We start from the raw sequence: 21,341 nt of genomic DNA, 5'->3' as shown, positions 1-21,341 counted from the left end.
GGTCTTCCGAGCTTCCTTCGGAAGACCCTTCTTTTATTCTATTGTTTCTTATTATTATTTTATTTTTTTTTCCCGCCAATTTTCAGCAGGCGATTTCTCGGAGACCTTTCGTCCGATTGCTATGAAACTTTCAGGGTAGATACAATGTGTTATTGCCTAAAAACAATTTTTTTTAAAATTTTTAATATGTACCTCCATTCATGAGTTATTGCCCTTTAATCGATATTTGGAGGGTCTCTTGTCCAGTAGAAATCTCCGTAACGACATATGATATTTGCATGAAAATTGGAGAACTTGTAACTAATACATTGTAGATTAGCAGAACATTAAAATTGAAGGCTAATTTTATTAAGTTTGGAAGCTATGTGACGGCAAATTTTAAGAATTATTTTTCCATGAAATTTTGCTGCTTTTTGTTTAATAACTTTTAAACTGATAAAAATTTGGTAAGACATATAGAATAAAAGTTGTGTGTAATTACGAGAGCTTTCAGATAACATCAAGAAAAAGGGGCTGGCCCCTATATTTAGGGGACAGCAGGTCATAAAAGTATTTTTTGGATAGCTAAAAATATTAAAATATTATGAAAAAGTTTGAATGACATAATTTCTAACATATTAAATCTTGTCATCTGGTATAAAGAAAAACAAGCTCCGTGCTATATTTTATTATATTTTATAAAATAATTATTTGAGAATCGTACAGGAACAAGTTGTCTACAAACCAGCCACGCCTTTTTGGGGCGTCGTAGCACATGTACGGTTTTAGATAGTTGTTGTGTTTTAAATAAATTGTTTTGATTCGATTTCTGTGTTTTCTTTTATTTCAATCTTTTATAAATGCATTTACACAAATAAAGGTAAATCAACATGTACTAATGCATCCGTATAGAAAAAGTCTAAATCGGGGCCTCTTGTTTGTAACCTGGATGTAAACAATCACGAGCGGCATTGTGGGAAGGAAGATACTAAAGACCTCATATACGAAAAACGTGACTTGATCTGATGCTTTGTTAGTAAATATTTCAAAAAAAGTGTAGTTTAGTATAGCATAATGCTTCAAAATCAATAATTTTTAAAAATAAATCATGTATTACATTTAATCTGATTATTTTATTTTTTAAAATATCATCAGGTCGAATATCAGGTCTTTAGTATATCAAGTCTTTAGTACGTCCTTGGAAGTAGCCATGCAAGTCGGAATTACAGATAGAAGTGAAGTTGACAGTTGTACATTTTCTCAACGTGTACGAGCCGTATGTAGACATGCATATTTAATCCACATCTACGAAGCACATGAAATCCTTGGCTGCATACAGAGAGCATTAGTCTTAAAGGGATATATATATTCTTGCGCAAATTGTTTACGAGGAAATTCTGACGATCACATTAACAGCGATGAACATGCAGTCTGTGTCGGAGTTTTCAGTGATAAATGTAGCGAGTGACGAAAGAGTTCACGGTGACTTTTTAATATGTGATTGGCCTGGACCTAGGAAATGAAGGTTAGAATTTTTCTTATCTAAAATTTAACAGCTGCTTACAGCACTGATGTTTTACATGTATATGCCAACAAATGTATAAATGTACGCACAAACACTGATGTATGTTATCTATTTTATGGTTCAGACTCTGTCTGTTAGCCCTGACATGACATTGTCAAATCCCCATTGCTTTACCTTATATTTAAATACATGGGAGCATGTAATTTCACCAAGACTTATTTTTTTGATTGAAACAAAAAATTGCAAAAATTCATCAATACACTATCTAACATACTACATGTATAAACATGAAAGTTATTGTTATATATTCTTCAACAAGTATGAATAGCTGTGAGAACTAGGGCCTTAATTAATATTATAATTTGTTATACCTTTAAAAATTTGTTCCTATCTAAATCTATACCGGCTGTATACTTAAAATGTCTAACATTTCCAATGTTTTCATGAGCAGTCATAAAAAAAATCTATGTTGAACCGCGAAGTGAGATATTGAACCTGTCGATGAGATCATTGGACCGCTAACATCACACAATGGGCGGGATTAGTTAAATCTCATTTGCATTTGTTGGTGTTCGACAGTTATGGAATTGACCGAGTTTTACCTCAGTGCTGGTAAAGGAAATTTACATCACAGAAGCCAGCACAAAATACATGTATGTCAAACAAAAAAAGAAAATAAAAGGTATAATGAAACATTTATTGACTGTGTTCTCGCAGGGCTCTCAGTTCTGTATAACTGGTGCCATTGAACGGCCCCATTCCCAATGCAAAATAGGTACCTTTTTTCCCAAAAGAAAGGTGTAAATTTCCCAATTTTCTATAACAAAATATTTTTGAAAAATCAATCGATGAAACTTAATCACCAAAAACAAACACAAGTGAAAGCGAAACAAACTAGGTGGCAGGGGATAGTTTCGTACTAAAGACCCGGTCAAATTTCTTTAAAAACTGAGATATCCCCTGTTTGATGTGATATTTTATGTAGAAAAATGATTAGAATAATTATGGGACACATTTGCAGTGTAGCAGAGTGCTTGCTGAAAAAAATGATGTGCAACATCATTACATGTAGGTGTCACTATGACGCTTATCATATACAGAGTTGTAAATGCGAAACTAAGACACGTGGTCAGTTGCAGAGGAAATTCAGCTGAAAAGCAGTAGGCCTTAGAAGAAGGTGTGTATCTCAGTGGGAAGATGAATGGCCCCGTATCAATTGGTGAATTTTCATTACAGCATGCATTGATTTACAGACTACTGGGTGTTTTATCCTGCTCGCTCTGGCCTGGGGGTGGGTTGTATGGGTGCGACTGAGGCCCAAATCTTGGAAAAACAAGCCAAATGTGGGGAGTTCCCAGGTGCATTTTTGGTACATGTGCACTCTAATAGGCAGATAACATGTAAATTGTGGACATAATTTGTGAGCCATGGGCATGTGAAGTGTAAATAATTAGCCCCTGGAAAACTGTCCCCATGTACATGTTTTTTATGGATCGCAATCATATGTGTACCCCCTCGGCACATGTTTGGTATTATAAAAAACTATCCTTTGCCCCCTAGTTCTATGTACGACTGTATTAGTTCATGCCACATATATTCGTAAACTGGTTCGGGGAACCAGGTTATTGTTATTTGGGATTTAGGAAACAATGAGCCATTAATGCAAAGTATTACGTCAAGAAAATTGATAAGACTAAAACATCATCTAGGTGCGAAAATATAGACATTTTAATTTTTTAAACAACAATAAGCTGCGCCTAGCACCACGCCCACCAGTCAGTCTCACACTGAATCTGAAAACCTCAATGACCATGTGATCGAGGAAATTCTAGAGGATGTGACTAGCGAATGTCAATCAGAAAGACAAATAACCGCAGTTTCAACACTCAAAGTTAGAAATGAGCAAAGCCAATGTACTTCCAAAAGTAGACTACCCATGTTTGTTCTGTTTAACAGTTTATTCAAAACCAGAATTAAATTGATGATGAAATACTAGAAAAGCAAAATTTGGTCAGTTTTTTCATAAATGTTGGTTTTCCCAACTTTCCCGAAAATGATGGTAATTTCCCCAATTTGAAAGGCCCCTGCCCCTGTCCCAAAAAGTGGTGTGAGAGCCCTGTCTTGGGGTAAAATGCAATTTGTTGACCCCTTAATTGAATCAAACTGTTTTCCTTCGGCCTAATGGCCTCAGGCAAACAGTTTGGTTCTTGGGTTCGACAAAACACATGTTGCCCTCGAACCCAGTTAATAAATGTGTATTATTATTGGTGATAAGACTGCAGGATTGGTTTGTGTTTTGTTTATTGTCCCTTCCAAAATTTTTTAGTCATATTATTATGCCACCACTTGCTGGTGGAGGCCTGCAAATACAGACCTGTACTTGACACTTATGGCCTTTGGGAAGTGAGGGATCTTTTTCGTGCCAGCTAGCACTTCCACAGAACCTCGGTTTATACGGTTTCATCTGAGGAACCTATTTCCACATCCAGCTGTTGGATTTGAACCTGCGACGTAAAGATCAGCTTCTTACTGACGCTTTGATTGATTGTATGTTGTTTTACATCTTACTTGAGAATTTTTCACTCATATAGAGACATTACCACATACTAGTGAAGGGCTTCAAATATAGACCTAAATACTTGGCACTCAGGCCATTGAGCAGTGAGGGTTCTTTATTGTCCCAACATCTACTGTGATGTTTTTAAGGTCTCATCTGAAAAACCTTTGACTTTGACTTCTAATGCTGGGCGCTTGGTGAAGGAACCTTCACTACCTATATGTTTATGTCTTAGGTTTGACGCAGCAAATGAGAATCGATCAAGCCCTAGCCTCCTGATTACAAAATGAATGCCCTACAACTAGGCTACCATAACAGATAATGAACTACATTATATACCATGTAAAACATTGTTTAGTAAAAAATTAGTTCTTGAAATCAGAAAATAGAATTTTTTATGACTGGGGTATGTAAACTAAGAGTGGTATTTGGGTTATACAGTAAAAACTGCAAACAGACTAATAATGAATTGAAGTGAATAGTGAAGTGATTTTCATTCCTGTGGTTTTAAAACATACTGAAAACTAAACTGAAAAATGAATATATTTATAATGAATCAAAATTATTTGTCCCTGGCACTTATAAGCATGTTTTACTGTAATGACAAAATAATGGGGATTTGTTTTCACAGTGGCTGTATATTATGAATAATTTAACTAGTCGATTGCAACTTTTCAGTTTTAAACTACTCGTTTAAGCAGACCCGTATGAAATTTAGAGGCGTATTACGCCTGGACTTTTTGCAAATCCTGGCGTACAAGAGACGTATTCTTAAAAATACGGTTCATTTTCAGGCGTACACGTATTTTTGCCAGAAATACGTCTCCTTTTCTCCTGGCGTAAATTCTTAATCCAGGCGTATTTTTTTCTTAGTCTCCTTCGCATAGGGAAATAAAAACTTAGAAAATTTCAAAAGGCGTATTTTTGGAAATCCTGGTGGATTTTCTGACTTAGTCCTTATTATTAAGAGAGCTAGATAAAAATTTTACTTAGACAACTTCATTCTCCTTTATGTAACTATTGAGTTGCTTTTGTGATACATGTATTAAAATTAACCCCCAAAAAAGTATTTACTCCACATGTAAACATTGATTACATTACAATATTGCCTTTGTTGTATTCATTGTATTTATTAAAGCAATTAATTTTAGTAAATTATACTATTTAATCTTAGATTACTGTACGTGCCATCCCTGATTCCCAAATTAAAAAAAATGTTTAATATTATTTCTCTTAACTAAGATGATTTTATTTCTAACAAACTTAGTATATTCTTTCATTAATGTTTTAGTGGCTTAATATAAAATAGCATTTAATTAAATGAATATTTAAGTCCTTAGTTTTAACAAAGCACTATAGCTCACTGATGCTAAAAATAATTTTTCAATCAGTAATTGCATGATCAATGTCTCTATAATAAAACAAAATATAGATGGTATATTCAGATAATATTACATAACCATCTACTTTCTCTTCCCTAGTCTTACCAGTTGGGATTAGGCTAATTACTTACAGATGTGTTGAGCATGTTTGGGAACGACTTATCTGTAATGTTGTAAATCTTTCTAAGAACGGCTTATCAATTTATATCCGGTTTCTCTAGAGCAGTTCTATTATCCACCCTAATCTTTAAAATAAAAGTATAATTCATATAGAGAAAACATCTTGTGTAAACATAAATGAATTTTTGTTGTTGTATTCTTTAACAATACAGAATTCTTTTTTCATCAAATTTACATAATGTACTGATTAGATCTCTCGGAAATGATAAAACCGTTTAGGTAACAAGGGGGTTATAAACAACAGCAATATTTACATCCAAGTATTTGCGCCAATTTTAAACCACCAGGAAGGCCATGCCAGGAACAAAGAGATTGGAGAAAGCGGCAACAAAGCACAGATGGTGAAGAAGAGGTGATTATTTTGAAATGCATTGCATAACATTAGATTTTTTTTACCTAAAAAAATAAGACAGATGCATTTGCTTGATTTGCAGAGCCAGATGTTCATGATTGAAATGGGTCAGTATGACATTGAGTATGTTCTTATGTTTTTCTTTTTCCAGATCATAATCCATAGGATAAATCAGTTGGGCGATCAATTGAATGATGAAATAGTCCATAAATACTTGAATTTAAGTGAAGAAAAGATCTTGCGAGAGTCAAATGACCAGAATTGCAACATTTTCCATAGATGCATGCCAATGAACTGCAGCTGTTGAGTGTAGCATCAGGAATGAAGTGTATTTTCAATGCCAGGAGTTATAAAACATGAAAAACATCTTTTTGTGAATATTTCTATGAAAATGTGATTGGAGAATATAGTAAGAAATGTGAATGACAAAACTGCTTGTGAATTGCATCTTTTGTGCCAAATAAGGAGTACAGAGAATTGCAGGATTAATCGACATGATTCTCAATAAAGTGATTTCACTGTGATTATTGGAATGTTGCAACTGCTGACTAAACTAATATGTCAATCTTGTAGGTTTAAATACTGTGAAACAGGAAAAGTTAATGTAAATCTAACATGTGATGTGACTGTGATTTGAAACAGTAAATGTTCGATTCTGATTTTTAATCATTTCTCATTCACATTTAAGCATACTGAAAAGTATTAATAAAATAAAAATTGTGTATGATTGTAAGTTTAATTTGTCTGATCTTTTTTGTATGTGTTTATATGCACTTAGACTCCTAGTAATCTATGTACTAAAGTACTTTGTACTTTTATATTTATGTTGGTTGTAGTCCCCATAGCTGTGATAATATTTAATTTGAAATGAATATTTAAGGCAGGCGTATTTTTTATACGGGCGTATTCATTTTACGGGTTAATTTATTTTACGGGCGTATTTTTTTTTTACGGGTATGCTTGATATCTAGGTGTAATTCTATTGTTAAAATTTCCAGGCGTATTTTGAATTTCCAGGCGTACTCATTTACATATTTCGGCTAAAAATACGGTAGGATTACGCCTCTTGTACGCCCGTATTTCACTTTATATGCCTGCTTTTATGTATTCATTTTAATGGAGAATCCACCAGGATTTTAAGATTATAATACGCCTGGATATTTTTTGAAAATACGTGACTAAAATTTCGTACGGGGATGCTTGTCTGTCTCCATAAACTCCAACGAGCAGGAGTTTATGGAGACAGTCGAGCATCTACTTGAATGAGACTAGTTTTAAACATGCTATCTACATGATCTAAGTGGTATTTTTTTTAAAAATATGTATACGGTATATTATTTAAAAAGTACATATTATACAAAAAATACCAACTAACCGGTTATGAAAATCATAACCTGTCAACCCATACTAAACCGGTTACTATATTTCTGACTGATTAGATGGTTATTCAGTTGACCATTGCCATCCCTAATAAATTTTTTACATGTACAAGTAATGTGCATTTCCTTTATGTGAAATCATGAAAAAAAAAACTCCTAATTAATCCCTATATATTATTTTATTACATCCTCAAAATTGACTGCATGTAAACATCTATTTAATAGAGTACTTTTTACAAATAATATATGGAAAATGTGACAATATCTTTGAACTCTGTTTGATGGTTTCATTAGGGATGTCAATGAATATTCGAGTACTCTACTATCATTCGATCATATTGACTATTGACTAAAATTTGTTTAGTTGGTTATTCCTAAAAAATTTGCTACTCTTTAATTCAATGTAAAAAAATTGGATCTGCTCAATTGATTTATTAACATATAAGTGTTCAAACTCAGGGAAAGGCTTAACTGGTCTTTGTTAATTGTTCAAAGGAATTTTTTTGTTCGACAAACATGCATTGGCATACTTTAAAAGATGTCAGAGCCAAATTGTAAAGTTTCAACCTGCAATTTTGTAAGATCTCATATAATGTAACTACCAATTTATGAAGAATAATAAAACAGCTGATACATATTTATAAATACATGTAAATTGGGGGACAGTTATGAGCATAATTTAAGGTATTTCTTTCTGATATTAATATCAATCATTATAAAATTGTATTGATTGTTTGCAAAAATCTCATAATTAAAATTTTGTTTTTATATTTTTTTTAATTTTTCAAGAATTTGTTGTATAATGGTTATAACGTAGATTAAATATTGTACAGGCTAGCAGTCTCTTAAAGACAAATAGGAAAATGACATGAAAAATTAATTTAAATTTCAACAAGTACTCGACTTTCATTCGACTAAAGCCTCTGACTGTTCGACTAAGCTGTCCGAGTAAAAATAACATCCCTATTTATCATTTATAAGTTGCACTTTTTTTTTTAATTTTAAATGAGAAATTTCAATTTCTTTTGGATAGGTGTGACTGCCATCTGATAACTGAAATTTGATACCAAGCATGACCATATTTGCCAGAAGAGCATCTGCTGGGAGATGACAAAGAATAAGCAGTATATTGAAATTTAAACAGTCATACAAGGATAAAAGTCCTTCCATCTACTAGGATTATGGACACATCAGGCCTTAATACATTAAGAACTTGTAATATATATGTATTTTTACAAAATAATTTAGAGAGAACTGCTATTTTGGCATATACAACAAAAAGTGTTAACATATGTGCATGTTTCAAAATTGACTTCAGAACTAACTATAGGGCATGTACACGAACGAGGGTTGTTAGAAAAGTTTGCGACACATTGATATACGGAAAAATTACTGTGCACTTTGAAAAATGACATTTTTCTGATTAAATTCTTAAATTTTGTTTATCTGTTTATTAGTATGTAAAAAATCAGGTTTATTTACTAAAATTTTGAAAATATACAACGACTTTTACTCTGCAGTCATAGGATTCATGGAGCAATCATTTGATGTTTTTTTGATGTTAGGTGATGTGATAACCTGATTCCAAACCTGTTAAGCTTTTCATAGCTATAAATACCTTTCAGTTCTATCATTTACATGTCTTTTCCCTTCTTCAAAATTGAATAACTATAGCAAGTCATGTTACTTTTTTCTATTGTCGCATATCAAATATTAGTGAGATCTTAAAATCTATGTTTACGCAGTAAAGCAATAGGTATGGAAACTATGCAAAATCCATAGGTGCAACATCCATGTGATAAACGGTGTACTGGGATATCGCATGGACTGGGGCATCAAAAATGTTAATCCTTCCATTAACAAAGCTACTACTCTTTGAACACTTTTGTCCTAGATATGTATAAGAAATCCCTGAAGCATCGTAAAACATTTTAGTTTCTTTTGGGTATTTTCCTGTCTGAAGAAATAATTCTTTAGTAGCTCGATGTTCTCCAAGACTTTCAATGACATTGCAATTCTCGACTTTGTTTTTTTGCTTTGATCATCTATAATTAGCGATGAAACAGTCATAACCTCTCTAATTTAATTCAAAATTTTTTTGACCTCTCATGTATATGGTAGAGACAAGTAAAATATCATTAATTATACCCCCGCTCCGAAGGAGAGGAGGGGTATTCTGTTTTACCCTTGTGTGTCTGTCTGTCTGTCGGTCTGTCTGTAACAAATTTTTCGTCAGTTTTCTCAGCAACTACTCATCGCAGATGCTTGAATTTTTAGCACACACTTTGTTGAGGTATGCCATATGGTGGGATTCATTTTTGTACGAATCCCATTTCAACTTCCTGTTTATCCGTGCATCTGTCCGTACCATACATTGTCATAACGTATTTTGGTCAGTTTTCTCAGCAACTACTGATTGCAGATGCTTGAAATTTTAGCACACACTTTGTTGAGGTATGCCATATGGTGGGATTCATTTTTGTACAAATCCGATGTCAACTTCCTGTTTATCCGTGCGTCTGTCAGTACCATACATATCATATTTTGGTCACAGTTTTCTCAGCAACTACTGATTGTAGATGCTTGAAATTTAAGCACATCCTTTGTTTTGGCCTACAATATGCTGGGATTCATTTTTGTACGTGTCCGATGTCAACTTCCTGTTTATCCATGCATCTGTCCATACCATACATAACGTATTTTGGTCGCAGTTTTCTCAGCAACTACTGATTGCAGATGCTTGAAATTTTAGCACACACTTTGTTGAGGTATGCCATATGGTGGGATTCATTTTTGTACTAATCTGATGTCAACTTCCTGTTTATCCGTGCATCTGTCCGTACCATACATAACATATTTTGGTCGCAGTTTTCTCAGCAGCTATAGATTGCAGATGCTTGAAATTTTAGCACGCTCTTTGTTTTGGCCTACAATATGGTGGGATCCATTTTTGTACAAATCCGATTTCAACTTCCTGTTTATCCGTGCATCTGTCCATACCATACATAACATATTTTGGTCGCAGTTTTCTCAGCAACTATAGATTGCAGATACTTGAAATTTTAGCACGCTCTTTGTTTTGGCCTACAATATGGTGGGATCCATTTTTGTACAAATCCGATTTCAACTTCCTGTTTATCCGTGCATCTGTCCATACCATACATAACATATTTTGGTCGCAGTTTTCTCAGCAACTATAGATTGCAGGTGCTTGAAATTTTAGCACACCCTTTGTTTTGGACTACAATATGCTGGGATTCATTTTTGTACAAATCCGATGTCAACTTCCTGTTTATCCCTGCGTCTGTCAGTACCATACATAACAAATTTTGGTCGCAGTTTTCTTAGCAACTACTGATTGCAGATGCTTGAAATTTTAGCATGCTCTTTGTTAAGGCCTACAAGATGGTGGGATCCATTTTTGTATGAATCTGATGTCAACTTCCTGTTTATCCGTGTGTCTATCCGTACCATACATAACAAATTTTCTTTGTTGTTTTCTCAGCAACTATTGTTGCAGATGCTTGAAATTTTAGCACGCTCTTTGTTTTGGCCTGCAATATGGTGGGATTCATTTTTGTACAAATCCGATGTCAACTTCCTGTTTATCCGTGCATCTGTCCGTACCATACATAACATATTTTGATCACAGTTTTCTCAGCAACTACTGATTGCAGATGCTTGAAATTTTAGTACACACTTTGTTGAGGTATGCCATATGATGGGATCAATTTTGTACGAATCAGGTGTCAACTTCCTGTTTATCCATATGTCTATCTGTACCATACATAACATATTTTGGTCGCAGTTTTCTCAGCAACTATAGATTGCAGATGCTTCAAATTTTAGCACGCTCTTTGTTTTGGCCTACAATATGGTGGGATCCATTTTTGTACAAATCTGATGTCAACTTCCTGTTTATCCGTGCATCTGTCAGTACCATACATAACATATTTTGGTTGCAGTTTTATCAGCAACTACTGATTGAAGATGCTTGAAATTTAAGCACACCCTTTGTTTTGGCCTACGATATGATGGGATTCAGTTTTGTATGAATCAGATGTCAACTTCCTGTTTATCTGTGTGTCTGTCCGTACCATACATAACGTATTTTGGTCGCAGTTTTCTCAGCAACTATAGATTGCAGATACTTGAAATTTTAACACACACTTTGTTGAGGTATGCCATATGGTGGGTTTCATTTTTGTACGAATCCGATGTCAACTTCCTGTTTATCTGTGCATCTGTCCGTACCATACATAACGTATTTTGGTCGCAGTTTTCTCAGCAACTACTGATTGCAGATGCTTGAAATTTTAGCACACTCTTTGTTTTGGCCTACAATATGCTGGGATCCATTTTTGTATGAATCCGATGTCAACTTCCTGTTTATCCGTGCGTCTGTCAGTACCACACATAACAAAGTTTGGTCGCAGTTTTCTCAGCAACGACTGATTGCAGATGCTTGAAATTTTAGCACGCTCTTTGTTAAGGCCTACAATATGGTGGGATCCATTTTTGTATTAATCTGATGTCAACTTTCTGTTTATCCGTGTGTCTATCCATACCATACATAACAAATTTTCATTGTAGTTTTCTCAGCAACTATTGATTGCAGATGCTTGAAATTTTAGCACGCTCTTTGTTTTGGCCTGCAATATGGTGGGATTCATTTTTGTACAAATCTGATGTTAACTTCTTGTTCATCCTTGTGTCTGTCCATAACTGAACTTGTGTACATTCACATCAGAATGTACATTCACATCAAAGCGGGGGTATTACTAGTGAGCATTGGCTCACAGACTTCTTGTTTTTTTTTGCACTACAACAGTGCAATTTTTATTTCAAGAAATTGGTCTGATTTCAATATAACTTTGATTACAAATAGACAACTCTAAGATACATCATTCTTTTTATCTTTTTAGCTCTTGTGAGCCAAAGGCTCAAAGAGCTAATGCTATGGCCATTTGTGCGGTGTACGTAAACTTTTTAGAATATGAGCCATAACTCAAGAACCCCTTGGCCAATTATTGTCAAATTTGTCACAGGGTATCCTTGGCCCAAGGGCTCCCGTTTCTAGTAAACTAGGGGTTGTGACCCTTTAACAAGGGGAGATAATTAGGAAAATAAAACCAAAAGTACTGGTTGCTAAAAAGTCGTCTTCTCAAGAACCACTGGGCAGATTATCACCACACTTACACAAAAGGGTGAGGATATATTGTAGATTAAAATTGGCATGGGGAATTACCCTGAAACAAAGGGCATGGTCTCAAGGTCACTTCAAAGCTGACCAAAAATTACATTTTATTAAAATGTTGATATTTTGCTTACTATAAAAACTAGGATCATCAAATCTTGTCAGTTGATGCATCTAAGGACCTCATATCATGTTGACTCAAAAGTAGGTCATGGTTACCTACTTGGTAAATTTTGCGGCCATTCTTTTTCAAAATGATTTAGAGGCATATTTTGAACAATTTAAGGCTTATTATGATCATCAAACTTTGTCAGTTGACAAATGACAGAATGAGACCACTATTCTTTAAATTTGCTTGTTGTGTCTTGGGCTTATAATTCACATTATATCTACTGCAATCAACTTCAATGGATTCAAATATTTTTGATAAATTCTTATAAAAAAAATTACTTGAATATATGTGTAATATACATGTACATTTAAAAGATTATTTTAACATGTTACAAGAATTTAAATATGTCTTTTTTCCCCTTGTAAAACATTTAAATAAATGAACCCAAGAAGTACAGTAAAACCATTTTATCTCGATTTCAACTGGACCAAGATTAAACATCAAGATATCTAATGACTCCAGATAACTCTGCAGGGTAAAAAACTTAAAGAATAAGTGGTTGAGAGTACCAACTCACCTCAACATATAAATGGTATTTAGATATCGGTTTTTGAGATAATGAAGTTTAAGGTCAGACGATACGTTCCTCAAATATCTGTTATGTATATCTTCGTAAAGTATGAAAAATATTCAAAATTTTAATGTTTTTATTATTTCTTAATCAGTTTCTAATCGTCTTTAAAAAATCCAAACACTGAAAAATTTGATATTGGCAAATTAAATTTTTTCCAAAAGGATTTTACAAGAAAAACTATCCTCTGGTATCATGCACAAATCTCTGGTAAGGTACCTCAATTTTTTGGGAGTAAACATGTTAAAGTACCAATACTTCAATGACAGAATCTTGGAAAAAATTATATATTATTGAGGAATGTATCATCTGTCCTTAAGTTAAAGGCTAAAAAGAGGTTATGTTAAAATCTTCCACAAGTGACACTGTGTCTTACTTAAATCATCCTTGTGCATTTCTTGTAAGAGTATTTTTCTACTTACTGATTGTCAAACAAGGGAGATCATCAATTGGTAACACATTTGGATTACTTACTATGTAGTTATGTTGTGTAGATGTTTTGTCAAGCAATTATTATAACAGTGATGTAGCAAAACACTGATGACTCTGTAGTATGGCACGTTTTACTAACATGATTGCATCAAAGATGTTAGATAAATAGAAGAGAAAAGTCTAGAAATTAAAAATCAAAAGTCAAAGTTCAAGAAATGAGGTTCTGGGAGTATTAGTGTTTTGGATACTATTTCAAGAGTACTGTTGGAGAGAGTACAGTTGAAATATATATCCTCATACGCACTCCAGATTCAGAGTTCCGGAGTTGAGGTCTCTTGACATTTGGGTCAAAGAAGAAAGAGAATGTTAGCAAAGTTGACAATCTAAACAGAAACATGTAACCTTTAGGTGGAAATTAAACAAATAATTATCAATTTACTACGTTAACTTACAAGCTAATTGCTAAGAAGGAAGACCCACTCGTTGCTTTGCAACGAGCTTTGCTCTAGTTATTATTAATTATTCCACTTTTCATAGTACAGGCGATATCTCAGCTGTGCGTGGTTCAATTCAAAAGATTTTTTCAGGGAAGATGCATCATGAGAATATCTCCAGGGGTGTCCCTCATTTTTTTAAAATTCACTTCCGTTCGCGATTTTTGGGGAAATTTGTATTTTTTTAATGGAATTTTGTCCCTATATTTTCTCGAGAACGGCTAAAGATATGAAAGTGAAACTCACAGACATGATAGAGCATCACATATAGATATGCTGATCGACCTTTATTTTTCGTCCTTTATACTTCCGGTCGCGAACGGAAGTGAAATCAAAAATGTTAAATTTGCAACTTTTTTGTTTTTCAATATTTTTCTTTGAAATTTACAGGGTTAATAGAGAGTCTTCTAAGAATTCTATGTATGTTTTCATCATTTTGATTGTTGCATTTATTGCAAAGATATGACCGATCCAAACTTTCTCGTATGTTGCGGGTAAGAATCCTGCTGGAGCGGGAGATTGTTTTCTCTTTTTTTTTTCAGTTGTAAATAATATTTTTCTCCGTGTAGACATGTATGATAGTTTTTGCTTATTTTTAAAAGCTTTGTTAACAGAGATTCTACAGAAATCCTTTAATAATTATGATCTATGTTGAAGACTGTGTTACATAAACGCAAACGAAAAATACTTGCAATAAAGTATTAAATGAAGTGAGATAGCATAGCGTTCTGGAGAAAAGTTCGGTCGGAAGACCACTTGTTGCCCTAGCAACAAGAAACGCATCTAGTTAAGGTCTTCCGACTTCCTTCGGATGACCTTATTGTTTTCCGTCTGTTTTCTATTATTATTATTATTCTTTTTTTCATAGTACAGGCCATATCTCAGCTATGCGTGGTTCAATTTGAAAGATTTTTTCAGGGAAGATGCATCATGAATATATCTCCAGGGGTGTCCCTCACTTTTTTGAAATTCACTTCCGTTCGCGATTTTTGGGGAAAATTGTATTTTTTAAATGGAATTTTGTCCGTTAATTTTCTCGAGAACGGCTAAAGATATGAAATTGAAACTCACGGACGTGATAGAACATTAAATGGAGATATGGTGATCGACCTTTATTTTTCGTCGTTCATACTTCCGGTCGCGAACGGAAGTGAATTCAAAAATGTTAAATTTGCAACTTTCGTGTTTTTCAATATTTTTCTTTGAAATTTACAGGGTTAATAGAGAGTCTTCTAAGAGTTCTATGTATGTTTTCAACATTTTGATTGATGCATTTATTGCAAAGATATGACCGATCCAAATTTTCTCGTATGTTGCGCGTTTGAATCCTGCTGGGGCAGGAGATTGTTTCTCTCTTTTTTCAGTTGAAAATAATATTTTTCTCTGTGAAGACATGTATGATAGTTTTTGCTTATTTTTTAAAGCTTTGTTTACAGAGATTCTACAGAAATCCTTTAATAATTATGATCTATGTTGAAAGACTGTGTTACATAAACGCAAACGAAAAATACCTTCAATAAAGTATTAAATGAAGTGAGATAGCATAGCGTTCTGAAGAAAAGTTCAGTCGGAAGACCACTTGTTGCCCTAGCAACAAGAAACGCATCTAGTTATTATTATTATTCTTTTTTTCATAGTACACGTCATATCTCAGCTATGCGTGGTTCAATTTGAAAGATTTTTGCAGGGAAGATGCATCATGAATATATCTCCAGGGGTGTCCCTCACTTTTTTGAAATTCTCTTCCGTTCGCGATTTTTGGGGAAAATTGTATTTTTTAAATGGAATTTTGTCCGTTAATTTTCTCGAGAACGGCTAAAGATATGAAATTGAAACTCACTGACGTGATAGAACATCAAATGGAGATATGGTGATCGACCTTTATTTTTCGTCGTTCGTACTTCCGGTCGCGAACGGAAGTGAATTCAAAAATGTTAAATTTGCAACTTTTTTGTTTTTCAATATTTTTCTTTGAAATTTACAGGGTTAATAGAGAGTCTTCTAAGAATTTTACGCACGTTTTCGTCATTTTGATTGATGCATTTATTGCAAAGATATGAACGATCCAAACTTTCTCGTATGTTGCGGGTAAGAATCCTGCTGGGGCGGGAGATTGTTTCTCTCTTTTTTTCAGTTGTAAATAATATTTTTCTCCGTGTAGACATGTATGATAGTTTTTGCTTATTTTTTAAAGCTTTGTTAACAGATATTCTACAGAAATCCTTTAATAATTATGATCTATGTTAATAGACTGTGTTACATAAAAGCAAACGAAAAATACCTTCAATAAAGTATTAAATGAAGTGAGATAGCATAGCGTTCTGGAGAAAAGTTCAGTCGGAAGACCACTTGTTGCCCTAGCAACAAGAAACGCATCTAGTTATTATTATTATTATTTTCCCGTTTTTTGTCCAAGCGATTTCTCAGAGATGGCTCAATGAATTTTCTTGAAACTTTCAGGGATTATGACAAATAAAATAAACTAAAAACATTTTGAAGGATTTTGCAAAATTCACTTCTGGTCGTCAGATATGTCCAATTTCCGTTTTTTCAAAAGAGATCATGTCCGGACGATATCTCAGAAACGGTAAAAGATTAAGACTTCAAACTTTCAGGGATTATAGATCATGACAAGTACGTTTGTGGAATATGTTTAAATCCGTCAGCCGTCACTTCCGGTCGTCACAGGAAGTGATCAAAGAAATCGAAAATTTCAACTTTTCTTATTTTAATTAAATCTTGCATCGCATTATTGCATCTGTTTCGCAGTTTCGAAATATGTTGGTTCCACCGGAAACAGAAACGTCAACTTCCGGTTATAAGCGAAAAACTACATATTAATTTGAGCATTTTACTTTCCCAAAAATATCTCTTATGGATGACGTATTTGAAATGATTTTAAGATATGTTATTTAGACTGCAAATGTCTAGAGTAACGTCAAATATCTTGGTAAAATTCACTTCCGGTCGCGTGCTTTACTGTCCGCAAAATAAGAACTTGTCAAAGTGAGATCTCAGAAACGGTAAAAGGTTAAGACACCAAACTTATACGAGTAATAGAACTTAATGAGTAGGCAAAATCCTTTGGGTTAATAGCGTCAGCCGTCACTTCCGGTCGTTACAGGAAGTGATCAAAGAAATCAAAAATTTAAACTTTTCTCTTTTGAAATAGGATTTGCATCATATAATTGAATCTCTTTCTCAGTTTCTATATGTGTTGGTCTCACTGGAAACAAAAAACGACAACTTCCGGCTATAAGAGAGAAACTATGTAATTGGGATTTTTATCTTTCTCAAAAATATCACTAATTGATAAAGTTTTTGAAATGATTTTTAAATATGTTATTGAGACTGCAGTTATCTAGTGTGAAGTCAACAATCTTAGGAAAATACACTTCCGGTCGCGTGTTTTCTTTCCTCAAATTGAGATTTTGTTCACCTTATTGCTAAAAAACAGTACATGACTGAAGTCTAAAAGTTTCAGAACTTATAATCAATCACCAGTTTATCTACATCATGTAAAAATTGTACGTTGCCGTCACTTCCGGTCGTGACAGGAAGCGATGCAAAAAAGTGAATTTTTAAGGTTTTTATCTTTTTACAGAAATGTTTGGCTAATGCAGATGTTAGACCATGACCATGCAAATTATTTTCATCGGAAGTGCCAACCAATAAAACAGAAGTTGTCTCAAACATGAGTAGCTTTTCATGGAAACTTTTAGGGATGATCAGTTGTGAATAATTTAGGTGTAGAATGAACATTTTATTCGTTTGGACACTTTTGTTCATGACGAAGTACGTAAATAAAACAGAAAAGTAATTCGTTTTTATCTGTATTTACATATCTTTGGAAGCCTTGAGATAACTTTTGTTAATTATTTAGAGTAATCTTATTGAGATGATTGTGTTTTTTCCCCAAAAAAGTCAAGAAAACGGAAGACCTGTTATTGCCTAGGCAATAAGTATCTAGTTATTATTATTCTTTTTTTCATAGTACAGGCCATATCTCAGCTATGCGTGGTTCAATTTAAAAGATTTTTTCAGGGAAGATGCATCATGAATTTGTCTCCAGGGGTGTCCCTCACTTTTTTGAAATTCACTTCCGTTCGCGATTTTTGGGGAAAGTTGTATTTTTTAAATGGAATTTTGTCCGTTAATTTTCTCGAGAACGGCTAAAGATATGAATTTGAAACTCACGGGCGTGATAGAACATCAAATGGAAATATGGTGATCGACCTTTATTTTTCGTCGTTCGTTCTTCCGGTTGCGAACGGAAGTGAATTCAAAAATGTTAAATTTGCAACTTTTTTGTTTTTTAATATTTTTCTTTGAAATTTACAGGGTTAAAAGAGAGTCTTTTAAGAGTTTTATGTATGTTTTCATCATTTTGATTGATCCATATATTGCAAAGATATGACCGATCCAAACTTTCTCGTATGTTGCGCGTTCGAATCCTGCTTGGTCGGGAGATTGTTTCTCTCTCTTTTTTAGTTGAAAATAATATTTTTCTCCGTGAAGACATGTATGATAGTTTTTGCTTATTTTTTAAAGCTTTGTTTACAGAGATTCTACAGAAATCCTTTAATTATTATGATCTATGTTGAAAGACTGTGTTACATAAATGCAAACGAAAAATACCTTCAATAAAGTATTAAATGAACTGAGATAGCACAGCGTTCTGGAGAAAAGTTCGGTCGGAAGACCACTTGTTGCCCTAGCAACAAGAAACGCATCTAGTTTTAATTTATTATTCCTTTCATCATTTTCTCCTATGAACTGTTTATTTGTTGATATGTCACTAAAAATAAAACAAACAATCTTTGATTTTCAAATGTAACTTTTTCAATTTTTAAGATTTTAAGTTAAATTTGGTGCCATGATACAATATAACATAAGTCAGCTTTCGATAACAGAGAACGATATTATCCTCATTTTGAATAATTATTTTATAACCCTATCACTGATTGGTTCTGTTTGATATCTAAAAATAGAAATGATTTAAAAATGGCCTACGGATGCATGTAAAAGGTGAAGATAACGAACAGTGATCGATCTCAAAAAAATTATCAACAACTCAAATATGTGAAGATTGCATAAAACAGTTTGTTGGAAACTTGGACTCCGAAGATACTTTAAGATTGTCAATGAGGGACTCCAGCATCCTTCAATTCTAACCTCCGAGTACGTGTGTGTACTATCAGAATGTTTTTGGATGTAAATTTCAAATTAATGGATTGTATTGCTTTAAATACTGACCAAAATCTTTCCTTATGTTTTACGCATGTGAAATTAAACATATATTATTCATAAAATACAATGTTTTAGTTGTAAAACCCTTTGAAATTGGTGAACAAATAAGCATTTTTGTAGTTTTTTGACTGTTAATATATGCCCCCCCCCCGTGAAACACAAAAAGCTTTGGTATGAATTTGTGAAATGACAGTCTATATTACCTGTAAAAAGGATTTTTTGTTTCACGGGGGGGGGGGGGGGAGATGTTTTAAAAATATTTTCCGTTTTCCGTTGATTTCTATAGTGAAAAACACAAGTTTTACCCAAATTATACATTTACCTCTCTTTATTTTCCCAAAGAAGTAATGTTTTATGAAAATTCATATAAATATCTATATAAATATGAAAAATCATTCAAATATTTTAACTTTTGAAAATTGTCTTGGAGGTAGTCGGGAGAACAATGCTATCGTTCGCAGTTCTTTGTTGGTATCGATCACGCTAAAAGTTATAGAGTTACTCCCCGTTTGTATTAAAGTCGCGTGCCACTACGTTTAGTTTAGATTTATTAAATATAATACAGGTTGTCGGCGGACTTTATATTCTAATTACATCTATTAGAATTGTTTCGTAAAGGCTTAATTAGGCAATAAGTGTTGTGTGAAATTTTGACAATATCGAACTTGTCAAGAACAGAAAATTGGACGTTTTAAGGACAGTGCAAATCTGTAATATTTTCAGACAAAGCACAAGTATTTGTTGGTCAAACGAAAAATATATATTTAGATTAAAAAAAAAAAACATGAAGAAGTGATGAATAACACATAAAGCACCAATATGCACAGTGAAAATCTGTGATATTTTCAGACAAAGCACAAGTATTTGTTGGTCAAACGAAAAATATATATTTAGAAAAAAGCCAAGGAGAAGTGATGAATAACACATAAAGCACTAATATGCACAACGTATTTAAATCCGCCCCTAATTTCATACATTCTAGCTGTTGTGATGTCTGGACGTTATAAAGACAAGTGGAAATCTTTGATATTTTCGGACAAAGCACAAGTATTTGTTGGTCAAATGAAAAATATATATTTAGAAAAAGGCCAATGAGTATTCGTGAACAACATGTGCGTAAAGCACCAATATGCACAAAGTATTTGGATCCGCCCATAATTTCATACAAGCAGTTATGACGTCTGACGTGTATTAACCTTCTCATAAATTCATTTTTACAGTGTTGTAAATATTTTATATAAAAGAATCTTCTGTACACATTTTAAAGAATAAGCATTCAAATCTATATATCCATACTGGTACATGTGTATTTACAATGTAAAAATTATGAATTAGGAGATCGTTAGGTAGATGTTTACAGTAATAGAAAATAAAACATAAAAATCCCCCATCCGCCCCAATTTTAAGCACATAGGACGAAAATCAATCTTTAAATTCAAGTAGCCTTAAGGCCAAAAGCTGAAAGGTCAACCTTTTTTTTCTTTCTCCATCTGCAAAATGTTCCATTTCTTCCACCCTCTTCCAGGCGCGAATCGAAAATTTTTTTTTTAGGGATCTGCCCCAGTAAAAAAATTTCCAAACTAGAAATTTCTTGACAAGCGAAAAACAAACAAACAAACAAAACAAATCAAAGCAAAACACCTAAACCCCCTTTTCCCAAATCTATTTCTTAACAGGGGTCCATATTTTCGGGAGGGGGGGAGGGTCCAAGTCAATTTTATTTGTTTCAGTATATATACTAAGTATTTAATAACTCTGCAAATCCAGGGGGTCCACACACCCCCCTCCTCTAGATCCGTACATGCACTTCTTTTTTCCTTAGGCGGGGGCCACACATTCTCTGAATTAGCTTGTAATTTCTTTAATTAAGC

The sequence above is a fragment of the Saccostrea echinata genome, unplaced genomic scaffold, assembly GCF_033153115.1.
Source record: "Saccostrea echinata isolate AGI-Se365-2 ecotype Australia unplaced genomic scaffold, CSIRO_AGI_Sech_v1 ptg000035l, whole genome shotgun sequence".
Taxonomy (NCBI): Eukaryota; Metazoa; Mollusca; class Bivalvia; order Ostreida; family Ostreidae; genus Saccostrea; species Saccostrea echinata.
The sequence above is the reverse complement of the archived record's forward strand: the minus strand, read 5'-3'. Positions refer to the sequence as shown.